We start from the raw sequence: 12,822 nt of genomic DNA on the forward strand, positions 1-12,822 counted from the left end.
ATATTCGTAGCTATTTGCAACTAGTTACATTTGACTGATTGAGAGCACCTTAAGAATAAAGAATGAGGAGGAATTGAGGGGCAATAGAACGATAAACCATTTAATCATATTCATAGCTATTTCCAACTAGTTTCATTTGACTGATTGAACACCTTCAGAATAAAAAATGAGGGATTGAGGGGCAATAGAACAATAAACCCTTTGTTCATATTCATAGGATTTTGCAACCCTAGCATTGTTTTACATTTAGGACAACTCTGAAAGTGGATAAAATGGGTTGGGACTAGAAGTGGAGAGATGTAAAACATGCCGCTAAAATAAATGAACAACTATTATGAATGTTTATATTATTAGGAAGAACTTTAATTAAATGTTGTAAACAATTACATCCTAAGAGGTTAGAATGAGTTAAATTAAGATATTAAAATATGAGCTTAATCAAAGGATAAAGAGAGTAAAATATGATATTAATGAGAATATTAGTGTATGAGATAAATGAGACAGAAAAAGATAAAGATATTTAAATATAAGAAAATTATATGTAATATTGGAAGTCTCACATCGATTAGAGATAAGGTCAATTTAGAGTATATAAGTGGGTGCAAACTTCACCTTACAAGTCGATTTTGTGGGATTGAGTTAGGCTTAAAGTTCACTTCTTAACATGTAAAGTGATAAAATTATTTGAATATGAGATGCCCAATATGATAAGTCATGATACCCAATAGATAAAACTATAATTCTATTCGTCACATTAACTTATTGCCTTGAACCTAAAATATAGTTTGGGGTTGAAGTAAAATTCATACATAGTTGATGATTTTGTTGAAGAATTTTATAATCTTTAATTTGTTAGAAGATATATATATATATATATATATATATATATATATATATATATCACATATATATATATGTACACATGTATGTACACATGTATGTATATAAATATGTATGTATATATATATATATATATAGGCTTAATACCCTATTTTGTCCCCAGTTTCGCTCGACAATGTCAAATTAGTCCATCCTTTAAAACGTGCGTCAATTACGTCCTTATTTAATAAAATTTATATCAATGAAATCCCTTCCGTTAAATCCGTACAAACGGCGTTAATAGAAGAGAGAGAAAAATAATTAACGTCGTTTGTACGGATTTAACGGGAAGGGATTTCATTGATATAAATTTTATTAAGTAAGGACGTAATTGACGCACGTTTTAAAGGATGGACTAATTTGACATTGTCGAGCGAAACTGGGGACAAAATAGGGTATTAAGCCTATATATATATATATATATATATATATATATATTCTTTTTCATAATTGGAAGGTTTTAATGACCATAAAAGAACTTTATGATTAATTAGCCTATTTTTTTCTTGTTTGAATATTCAACGTAATATTCTACATTTTGTGCATTGATTATTGTAATATTATTGTTGATGATATGGTAATTGTATGTTTTGTTAAATATGGCAGGCTTAGATAAATTTTAATGATAAAACATAATATCTCTTTTGACAAAGAGGAATATAGGTCTCCTTTGGTTCTCAAAGAGTTAGTTTAATGCCGGTAAAGAAGTAGACTTTAAGCCTAACTTAATCTTACAAAATTGAATCGTAAGGTTATGTTTGCAACCACTTATATACTATAGATTGGTCTTATTTATAGTTGATGTAGGACTTCCAACACCCTAACTCCCATGCCGAGACATGTATTTCGAGTATGAAATTAGACATTAATAGGTGGTCCGAAAGCGGGTGGAACAATAGATGCAACAAATAACAAATTTTGCCAAGATAGACTTTAGCCCAGGGTTCTGATGTCATGAAGTGAGCTTAAGCCTAACTCAATTTTATAAAACTGGCTTGTAAGGTGAGGTCTTCACCCAATCATATACAGTAAATTAACCTTATCTCCCGTAGATTGCGACTTCCAACAATGTCCTTCTACAAGGGAAAGATGGGGATAACGTGACATTTTAAGTTGATCTATCAATAGGACGAAAAAGAAAAGCTAAAGCAATGAATGTTAAGAAGGAATAGGGTGATTAGAATGTTACATGTCTTGATGTTGTGATTTATGATTTATATATGATAAATGTTGATAATGTCATGTTTTATGATTTATGTAGTGATGAAATGTCGTGGTTATCATACTCTAGAGCCTAGTCTATCATGAAAAATAATTATACCATGCTAATTCAACATTTGAACACCATAACTAATCAAAATAGTACACAATAATTCTATGACTATATGTTAACTTGGCTTAGTAGTGCATGACTAATATAGGCTCAAACTATACCGAATAGATTAGTCAAAATTTTGTCTTCCATCCTCTAATCACATCGTTTCGAAGATCATCATCATCATCTTCACCATCCAATACTTCCTGCAATGAAAAGTCTGCATAGTCTATGTTGACAAAAAAATTATATGATCAAGATCAAATGCATCTAAAGTTGGACATGTTGAATTTAGTTCAACTAGTTCAACATTTCCACCGTCACCTTCACCTTGAATTTCCTTAACCTCAACATTATCTCCCTCTTCAGTTATCCATTCATCGTTACACTCAATATCATCAAATGGGAAGAGAACAACAATTTTTTTTAATTTGTTTAATTTTCAGCTTTAATTTATACATCACATAAACCAAGTCATTCATTTTTTTTTAATGAAAATAGTTCTGTTATATGTATTGAATATAGGTAGTTGTTAGAATAAGTATTTAATGTAGGTGGTCAGTAGTTGTACTTATAAGTTGTTTTCATTAAATACCTAGGGTTGTTAGCATTAAATACCTAGATATTCCTGATGTATTTTTCTTCTATAAATAACAAAGATCAGCTGAAAGATAATTTATCTCTCAAGCACTTTTTTTTATATTTTAGTCTTAAGTGTTTCTTCATGATAGTATTTTGAAGGTCGTTTAAATGCTTCTGAAAATTTTTGAAGATCAAATCAATCCAATGGACAACATATGGATTTTAATACAAATGCTCCCGTTTTTACATCAATAATTCTCCAACCACCTTAAAATTTCTTATATAATGACCAATTTCACAAAATTGGTTTGTAATGTGAGATTTGCATCTATTTATATATTGTAATTTGGTTGTCTTTAGTTGATGTGGGATCACCAACATTTTTCAGCCTTATAAGTAACTACTTGCACTAAATTGTCCTCTCCATCAAATTTCACAACATCCAACATCTTAAACACTTTATATGTGGGTTTTGAGCTTTCTGAGGTATATAATGAATAAAGAAACATTGTCCTCTCTATTGTTGTTTACCAAAATGTTACAAATTCAATGTCTTTTTTTATTTGTGCACCCATAAATTATTATTGTGCAATCTGTTCTCTTTCACTCATGGGTATTCTTGAAGGATTAGATAAACTTTTTGCACTGTTTTTGTTTTAAAAGATTGTTTCTATCATCATGATAAGATGGAGGCTTGTAGTTAACACCATATCTCTTAATCATCTCACATTTTTGAAGAAGCTGTATCTCTAATATCATTGTATGAAATGACAACTGTGTAGTAAAATTCAACTCTTGAGCATAAACTTTTTCTTTATTCCCTTTCTTGAATCTGAAAAATTCCTTTATTCAATGTCTTTGAGCAGCAATTACATTTAACTTTTTTCTCGCAACTAAAACATCTACTCCATGTTTCTACATGATGATGCATCTACATTGGCATCACAAGAATTTGAACCAGTTCCGTTTCTAGATGTTTTAACTCTTTCGCATGGCCTGAACTGCACCCAACAAAACTAAGAAAAAAACTTTATAAAAACACAATAGAAGCAAAGTGAAGAAAAAAAATAAGAGCTGATGTTGCGGCTGGAGAAGAAATGAAATGAAAAGCAAAGGAACGAAATGAAAGCTTACCATTTTGTAGAAACGATATGCAGGCGGGAGAAGAGGCAGGACAACAACGACCACCGTACAGAGCATATATCACAAAACAATGGCGATTGGAGAAGATGCAACATAGTGGTCGATCAGGTAAGATGTGAAACAGTGGTCAAGCAATGTGTGGGTGTAGAGTAGGAGATCACAAACCTCATCAAACCAGAGTTGTTGTATTCGAACATGCAACAAACATAGAGATTGAACCGATCCTTGCTTCTTTGAAATGTTTTGTTTCAATGTAACACGAGTTGCTTTTGTGTTGAACTTGACTCATTTACTCAAAACTTTGACTCAAAAGTCTACTCCAAGTTAAATGAGCTTGCTTTGAGTCTGATTTGAGTCTCCCAGAAAATGAGCTTGCACACGAGTGAACTTGTAACTTGTCTGATTTTACGAGTTGACTCTAGAGCTTGATAATATTTATGTATGAAATGCTTGATGTTGTGTCCCTACTCACTGAGACCTTTCATCTCATTAGTTTAACTTGAAAATTGTTAGGATATTTATCCTGTTTTATCATGTATGTTTCCAGCCACTACAGGCCCCCCTCAGTCAGTGATGGCACTTTAGTCCCTACAGGCTCCATCAGTCAATGATGGCAATTTAGTCCTTGCAGGCCCCATCAGTCAGTAATGACAATTTAGTCCCTGCAATGAGGGGAGTATGTTTCCAACCACTAGTCATAGGCCCCAACTAGTCAAAGATGACAGTCCCTGCTTTCAGCCACTGCAAGCTCCAATTAGTCAGAGATGGCATTGCCTGCAGTTTTGTCGCTTTCGGCCACTGCAGGCCCCAACTAGACAAAAATGCAGGGACTGCTATCTCTGACTAATTCTAGAGGGCTTGATTGATCCCTCTCATAATCTTCTATTTATAAGAATAAATTGATACAAAAGTACATGATAAATAGGGTAACCCTAGACACAATATAATCATGATAAATAGGGTAACCCTTGACACAATATAATTATGATAAATAGGGTTTAATCATGATAAAACAGGATAAATATCCTAACAAAAATGTTTTGGATTAAACAAAGCATGATGAGAAGCCGGAGTATCATGCAATTATGCCCTCCCGTGTGGAATATTTTTTTTTAGATTTAGTTAGCACATTATAGCAATATATTATTAAGAATGACAATGTAGGTTTGGCATTTGGTTGAAATTTTATGATTTTATTTAGCTTTTAGGGGTATATATATGTGCATGTATGTATGTATGTATGTATGTATATATGTATGTATATGTATGTATGTATATTCTGTTCAAACAAGATGATATTCAAAATTGAGTTGTATCAGGTGTCTATCTGACAATGCTGCTTTATGTCTATCCATGGACATGTTCATCCCCCTGACAGTCTCTATTGAAAATTTAAAATCTAAACTTACGACAGAAGGAGGACACCAGAAGCAAACATTTGAAGGCATGGTACTAATTCATTCAGGCATAGCTATATCCACTAACAAGCAGCACACTGTTTAAGATATGATCATGCCCAGATAGGAACAGGGTGGGTGGTATGTGGGAACATACAATAGAAAAAGAGGATGATTCGTCCTTTCTAGTCCTAGTGTGGGTGAGGAGATACAGAGAAAGGGAGGCAGTGTTGTTTTCTACACACATGAAGATTGTCTTATTTTTAGAGAGTAAAACGAGTATTTGGTAAGTTTAGAATTTTTAAATCTTTGGGGGAGTCCACTTAGATTAGTTTGATTGAGCAAATGCATATGAAAACAGAGAATCACAAGTTAGACTTACAACTCATATTTAGTGAAAATCGAAAACGTTGGATTAGAAAAACTTTATTACTATGTCTTTAAATGATTGAAAGGGATGTTTGGTGTGAAATTTTGTCAATTCTGAAACTATTCATTCAGGGCCTCTATAGACGAGCTTTTTATGAAATACTTCTAAAAGAAAAGAAAAAAACAACTGATTTTACTATAAGTTAAAATTAGTTAATATACAAGTTAATAAGTACAATTTTAAAAATATAGTATGAAAGAAATTTTACAAATTTAATAGTAAAGAAAGTAATTCTAACTTATAAAAAAAAGTCAATTTCATTTTTTTCTTGCTTTTGTCTTCTGGAAGTCTTTGCAGGTTGGTTCAACCATACATTTGATTACATTGATAAAATACCCCTCTTCACAACTGTTATGCAATCCAATTGAAGTTAAATGATTTGGGAAGCCCCAATTCCTAATTTCCCCCTTTTTGGTGTTTAGGAACGGACTATATCATTCAATGATGGCTTTTCCATCCCTTGAGTTATGTTGCTCGTTGCAAACAGATTATGATACAAATATATTGTCCCATGAAATGCTGTAGTACCATATACAATAAGTTTATTTGTTGCGTTTCTTTCTTCACAGGGTTGTTTTATTAGTGTATAATTAACAGATAATTGTTATCCTTTTGCAGGACAAAACATATGATGTTGACTGGATTTTGTACTTTGAAACAGAATGCTGAATGACATGTTACTTTGAGTGGTTGAAGGATTGTTAAAACACTTGTTGATTTGGAAAATAATGAACTGTACCTCAAGGTATTTTAGTTCGGTTTGTTAAATCATATGCATGAATAGTTTTAAATTTCCTCTTGAATTTTCTTCCTATAAATTATAAAAAGGTGTCATCAATGTTAAAGAAGCATTGTTGTCCTTTCTTTTACCAGAGAGATGAAGTATTAAGAAAATAAAGAATTCTTTTATTTATAATAATTAAATAAATTACTTTCTAATAATTTCAATTTGTAATGATCAATTTTTTAATAAATAATATAAAATGTTAAAAATAAATAGGAAGATTTAAAGATAGTTTTTAATTATTATAGAGAATTTACAACATTCTCCCTTGGTAATTGAATGTCAAATATTTCTAATGTATAAGATTCTAGAATTTGACGTGAGGATGCTCCTTAGTGAAGATGTCTATTGCCTGAAATCTTGTAGGGACACGATTTATAATCATTACGCTCTTGTTAAAATTATCTGTGATGAAATTCGTAGATTTCAATGTTGATGACTAATTTGTTGTCATAGTATAATTCCATGAGGTTTTCAATCTTTATTTTAAGGTTATAAAGCATGTTATTCATCTGAAATCTTTTACACAGAATAAGAGCTCATAATTTAACTTCTACACTACAATGACGTTATTTACTATGTTTTTTTTTGTTTATTCATGTTAGTAGGTTTTTTTTCCAAGAAATATAAATATCCTACATAGATTTTTTTATCAATAATTGAACTTGTAATCTGCAATGTCTTCTCTCTTGAAATATATTCTCTTTATTGAACTTGGCTTCAAGTATTAAGGAATTTTGTTATTTGCATACATGTCTTTCTCTTAGATAATGTAAAAAATTGACTTAGTTACACGGATAAACAAATAAGTATATATTTTGTTTAGGAGGCGAAAGTTCTCTTTTTAATAAACAACTTCTATTACAAGAAAATGCATAAGTTTTCCCAACTTTTGCATTTTAGATTAGGTCAACAACTTTTTTTTTTTAAATCATTTTATCTCCTTCAACAATCATATTATTCACATAGAGCAAGAATAATGTAAATTTACTTGTAAATAAACACTTTATGTATATAGTAGATCTCCTTAGTTTTGCTTATAACATAAGAAAATCATTGTTTTTATGAATATCTCAAATCATTACTTTATCTCTTCAATTGTGAGTTTTCAATTTTGATAAATATCTATGTACATTTCTTCTTCTAAAGCTCCATGAAGAAATATATTCTTCACATCCAACTAATGTAATTTCCATTAAGACGAGTTGTTAGAAATAACTGGATTTATACTTATCTTTTACAGTAGAAAAAGTATCATCATATAGTCAATTTCATAAGTTTAAGTATGTTTTCTTGCAACCAAGTTAGTTTTATACTTATCTAAAGTTCCATTTATTTTCCGTTTTAATATAAATATCCATTTACACCATATATTATCTTTTTATCTCTTAGTTTGTGAACAATCTTCTATGGTAAGTTTCTTTTTAATACATTCATCTCTTTTCTTATCATAGCTTCAGTCAAGTCAATGTTCATTTGTTATGATTTCTTGAATTAAGATAGAAATTTATATCACATTAATATACTAATAAAACTGTTAGAGAGATTATCAATATAGATATAATGAGAAACAAAATATTTAACATACCATTTTTTTCTTTTTCAACATAATTGATAAATTCTCAATAATACTTAGAGTGAATTGTTTTCTTTGATAATTTTTACCAAATAATTTCTATTCGTCACTATTGGTATATTCAATCTTATTTGTGGTGGCTTCATCACTTGTATTTTAACTATTCTAAAAAAGACAGATGTGGTAATATGAAAAAAGGCTTAATATTAATTTTGGTTCCTAATTTTGTTAGTTGTGTTTAAAGTGATCCTTCTATCTTTGAGTTGTTCGGAGTGGTTCCATATTTTGTAAAAATGGTTCAAAAATTTTAGCTGACGGCGTTAAAACTGCCAACGATATAATGTCCACCTTAGCCAATAGTGAATGACCTGTCGAGTTATTCATTACAGGCAAACTCAGGTCAATTGAAGTGTAAATGTTAAAAGTTAAAGTTATTAACGTGAAAGGTTTAGGAAAATTACAATTAGGTCAGAAACAATCCACCATCAAAACTTTATTTCAGAAACAAAATTCAAAGAACCCTAAAACGCAAGATTACATATTCCAAAAACCCCAAAAGTACATGATCAGAATACAATTGCAAACAATCCCAAAAAGTGAAATAAGAAAACAAAACACCAATTTGAAAATCCTAACCCCTAAATCACATTAACAATTTGCAGAGGAGAAACAAGACACAAGAAATTTCAAAATCAGAACTCTCAATCTCAAACTAAAATCCCCAAATCTCAAGATCATGAAGAAAAACAAACCATTGCGCCACTAACCTGTGGAGAAAACGAAACAATGAAACATAAACTCAATCGAAGGAAGAAAACCCAATATTGCGAGATCAAAATCCCAAAAATAGAACCCCAATTCAGAGTCCTAATACGAACAAAACCAGGACAAGAAGAAAGAAAAAAGAAATGTTCCCTATAATGCCAACACAGAAACAAAGGAGAGAAAGGAGGGGATTGTCTTCCCTTTACCTTGCCACGTAAATAACTAGATATGTCATTCAATATTGTTAAATTGGACATTACATTGTTAGCATTTTTAATGCCGTCAACAAAAACTTGAACCATTTACAAAATTTGAGACCACTCTAAATAACTTAAAAATAGGAGGATCACTTTAAACACAACTAACAAAACTATGAGACCAATTAGTATTAAAATTCTCCATTTAAAGTGTTTTCTCGTTCTAAAGAATAATAAGATTGACAAAAAAAAATATATTTAATGAAATGTGACATTTAGAAAGATGTAAACATGACAACTTCTAAAATATGATAACATTTGCACATTTTTTAAGAGAAGATAACCCATAAATGAACCTGTAAGAGCTTTAAGATCTAATTAATGTTATTAGGATTATGAGAATTAACAAAAACAAAATACTCAAATATTTGACAAAATAAACTTCACACAAAGAAAGTAAAAGAAACCAAAATTAAGAGACAAAGAAAGTAAAAGAAACCACTTCCCATTATATTTTAAAAAAAATATATTTCCATAAGGAAAGTTCTACCTACGTCTAAAAGATGGTGATTGTTTTTATAGAATAGATTAATAAGTAAATGATATTTTACATTTATATGAAATACCAATATTTATATTTTTAACGATAATATTATTAAGCAAACACTGAAATATAGTGAAAAATCTATGTTATTAATGTAATTCTAAGTTTTATATTGAATAAAAATACAAGTTGAACTTCATTAAGGAATTTTGATATAGACGAGTGGTAGAAAAATAAAAACAACTTAAAGAAATTAGTTAGTTCCTTTTGAAAGATACAGGTTAGTTAGTTAATTGAAAACTGTCAAGTTAACTTCAACAAAATGAACAAAATGCTTAAGTCAGTGATGTCAAAATGGGTTGTAACTCACGAGCCAATCTGACTCACTACGGGTTTAAGCCAGGTTGGGTTTGAAAAAAATGTAATTTTTTTATGCGGGCTAGTATTCAACCCAGTTCACTTAGAACCCGGCTCATCTGGTTGAACCTTTGGTGAACCCAGTTCACTTAGAACCCGGCTCATCTGGTTGAACCTTTGGTGAGCCGGGTTGGCTCACCAACCCACCTAATTTAATTTAACTATTTATTATTTTGTGTTTCAACATTATTAATTAGTACTTTTTTATAATATAGTAGATAGTGATAAAATATAAAATGTTTCAAGAGAGAAAAATATTATAAATTTATCTATTTAAGACTCTAATATTATAAATGGACAACTGAGACAAAAATTAACAATATTAAAAGCTTATTTTTTTCTCCTTTTGTACATGTTTTTGGATTACGCTTGGATTGTATGATACTTTTTTTTTAATTATCTTTGGAGTTTAATCTCTTTTTAGAGTGACATTTATTTAAATTTGAATTAAAAATAATAATTTTTTTATTTAAGAAAAAACTTATAATTAAATGAGCTAGTGAGCCAACCCGTTTAACCCACCAACCCGTTGTGGGTCGAGCCGGGTTCGAATTTTTTCAGTTTGCTAATAAGTGAGCCGGGTTGGATTGACTCACTAAGTAACCAACCCGTGGTGGGTCAGACTAGGTCGAGCCGGGTTACCCGTTTTGACAGCTCTAGCTTAAGTGATTCAAATGACCAAAAAACCATCTTACAATCAACCAAAATTAATAAAAGAGAAACTTAAAAAATCTCACAATAGTTGAACGATAACAATAGGTCTCTTCCAGATAGTGAATTTCAAGAACCTTAGCTGCAATAGAATTACTGAGCATGTCTTTATTGTTCACAACTTGTTTTAGGTATCACACTCATTTTCTTCTCTTTTCAATAAACTATATTAAAATTAAGGTTTAGTGCATCATTTGGTCCCTAGTTTTAGGGTTTTTGTTCAAAGTCGTCCTACGTTTTAAAAATGTTCAGTTATGCCCCATATTTCGTTAAAAAATGTTCAAAATGGTCTTTTTGGTTTACGCACTAGTACAAAAACAGTGTACAATGTTGAATATTTTGGATTTTTCACGTCGAATTCGAGAACGACATCATATCGGGAGACGTTAAATTGACGTTGAATTTAAAAAATTTGACGTTAAATTTAACGTCGAATTTTATCAATAAACGACATTAATCAATTTTATATTTTTTTAAATTAATTGTGATCCTTTGTTACAACTCTACGATATCTGAAAAGCAGAAAAACAACAAATTTCAGTTTTTGATATTTTGTAAAGTATGAACTATGAACGTGTAATATAGTATCAACAATGACAAACAACAAACAAGTCCAATCAAACAACAAACAAGTTCAATCAAACAACAACAACAAGCAAGTTCACCCAAATAATAACAACAAACAAGTTCAACAAAAAATAACAAGAAACAAGTTCAACAAATAGGTTCTTCAAAACGAAAACGAAAACGAAAACTAACCTTGGTTCATCGGAATAAAGTGTTGTCAGACGTGAGAGAGAAAACAGAATGTGCCTATGAAGGACAACAACACGAAAATAATCAGTCAAAACAAACAAAAATCATACCTAAAGTAGTAAATTAACATGCATTTGTATCAAATGAAAGAAATATTACATGTGATGGTCGTCAAACTTCGTTCGAGAAAAGTTTGAGCAGAGAAGAGGGTCTCGCGCGCTAAGATAAAGTGAATGAATTTTCAATCTCCCGCTCAAATTTTTATTGAATTCACTAATTTTGACATCTAACGCTGGAGCATTCAACATTTTATATTCTTTTACGTCGAATTACAATTCTAAACACCGGTCATTTTTAATGTTGGCTATTGAGTGGTTCGACGTTGAACGCATGAGGTTATACGCTGTTTTTGTACTAGTGACGGCGTTAAAAACATAACGGTGTAGTTGCCTCCGTGGCCAAAACTGAATGACGTGTAAAGTTTTTGCAATACGTGGCACATATGATATATTTGAATGTGTAAATTAAAAAAAAATATATAATAACGTCAGTTAAGTTTAACGAAATGGGTTAAATCAAATTATCCTTTTCTAAGAATCTTATTGTGATTTCTGGGTTTAACAATATGGTGATTCCTTGAAGGTCAAATTTGAAGAGCGTACGTACGTGAGGTAAGTGCTGCTAACCCTAGCCTACTTACTTGATGTTGTTGTTGGATTTGAAGGTTAGGGTTTGAGCTGGAAATAGAGGGTGGAAAGTAATGGTAGAGAGGAAGTGGATGATGGAGTGGAAGTGGACAAAGATGGTGGACTAGAGGTGAAAAGTAATGGTGGAGAGGAAGTGAATGGTGGAGTAGAGGTGGACAAAGATGGTGGACTGGAGGTGGAAAGTAATGGTGGAGAGGAGGTGGATGGTGGACAAAGATGGTGGACTGGAGGTGAAAACTAATGGTGAAAACTAATGGTGGAAACTAAGCCAAATATCTTTCATGTGTTTTTCATTGATATCCATTTGGGACCAAAGTACACGGTTTTAAATTGAAAAGGGGACCACATTGCACATTTTTTGACCAAAGGGAAAACTAAATTTAACATTACATATAAACAAACATTGAGCTTCACCTTCATATTACATGAACACCTACACCTGAACGTAAACATTAACCTTCACCTTCACATTGTTTCTGCGTTTCTGGCTTGTGCAATTTGTAGGTTGATGCCCATGGATGCTGCTTGCGAACTAGGGTTTCTGCGATTTGGGTAGAATTATGTATGTTTATGGTTTGCTGCAGGTGTGAATTGGGTTTTTACGTGTTGCGATTGCGAT

Source organism: Vigna umbellata, chromosome 10 (genome assembly GCF_029865625.1).
Source record: "Vigna umbellata cultivar VRB3 chromosome 10, Vumbellata_1.0, whole genome shotgun sequence".
NCBI lineage: Eukaryota > Viridiplantae > Streptophyta > Magnoliopsida > Fabales > Fabaceae > Vigna > Vigna umbellata.